The sequence below is a fragment of the Triticum aestivum genome, chromosome 6D (genome assembly GCF_018294505.1).
Source record: "Triticum aestivum cultivar Chinese Spring chromosome 6D, IWGSC CS RefSeq v2.1, whole genome shotgun sequence".
In the NCBI taxonomy this organism is placed as follows: domain Eukaryota; kingdom Viridiplantae; phylum Streptophyta; class Magnoliopsida; order Poales; family Poaceae; genus Triticum; species Triticum aestivum.
In genome coordinates, this window is record NC_057811.1 from 162,366,285 (window position 1) to 162,367,748 (window position 1,464).

A 1,464-nucleotide genomic window follows, 5' to 3' on the forward strand; every position below is an offset into this window, starting at 1 on the left:
GGAATCAGTTTTGCGCGGTATTAACTGAAACATGGATATCTGACTCATACGAAGTCCGTTTTGGATCCACAAGTAGTCAAAACGTTTGTGACGACCATATGCTTCAAAGGATTCTTTCATAGGGAACTTTTCTTAAGGAGTTCGTTCAGAAACTTGTATAGAAACTTTCTTAATGATCACTCGACAAACGCATTTCGAGAACATACACAAAGTCCCAGCTATGGACCTAGTGCATCATCATAACTGAGGTCTCTTGCATTTACCTACAAGTAATTGGATCTCATATGGAGATGTTTAGTGAAGTAGAATGGAAAAAATCGAATGCAACTACAGAAGAACTAGTCTTTAAGTGTCGTCCGGAATCAGTTTTGCGCAGTGTTAACTGAAACATGGATACCTGACTCATACGGAGTCCATTTTGGCTCCACAAGTAGTCAAAACGTTTGTTACGACCAGATGCTTCAAATGATTCTTTCATAGGGAACTTTTGGAGAACTTTTCTGACGGAGTTCGTTCAGAAACTTCTATAGAAACTTTCTTAATGAGCACTCGACAAACGCATTTCAAGAACATACACAAAGTCCCAGCTATGGACCTAGTGCATCATCATAACTGAGGTCTCTTGCATTTCCCTACAATTATTGGATCTCATATGGAGATTTTTAGTGACGTAGAATGGAAAAAATCGAATGCAACTACACAAGAACTAGTCTGTAACTGTCGTTCGGAATCAGTTTTGCGCAGTGTTAACTGAAACATGGATATCTGACTCATACGGAGTCAGTTTCGGCTCCACAAGTCGTCAAAACGTTTGTGATGACCAGCTGCTTCAAATGATTCTTTCATAGAGAACTTTTGGAGAACTGTTCTTAAGGAGTTCGTTCAGAAACTTGTATAGAAACTTTCTTAATGAGCACTTGACAAACGCATTTCGAGAACATACACAAAGTCCCAGCTATGGACCTAGTGCATCATCATAACTGAGGTCTCTTGCATTTCCCTACAAGTAATCGGATCTCATATGGAGATGTTTAGTGAAGTAGAATGGAAAATATCGAATGCAACTACACAAGAACTAGTCTGTAACTGTCGTTCGAAATTAGTTTTGCGCGGTGTCAACTAAAACATGGATATCTGACTCATACGGAGTCCGTTTTGGCTCCACAAGTAGTCAAAACGTTTGTGACGACCAGATGCTTCAAATGATTCTTTCATAGGGAACTTTTGGAGAACTTTTCTTAAGGAGTTCGTTCAGAAACTTGTATAGCAACTTTCTTAATGAGCACTCGAGAAACGCATTTCGAGAACATACACAAAGTCCCGGCTATGGACCTAGTGCATCATCATAACTGAGGTCTCTTGAATTTCCCTACAAGTAATTGGATCTCATATGGAGATGTTTAGTGAAGTAGAATGGAAAAAATCGAATGCAACTACACCAGAACTAGTCTGTAACTGTCGTTC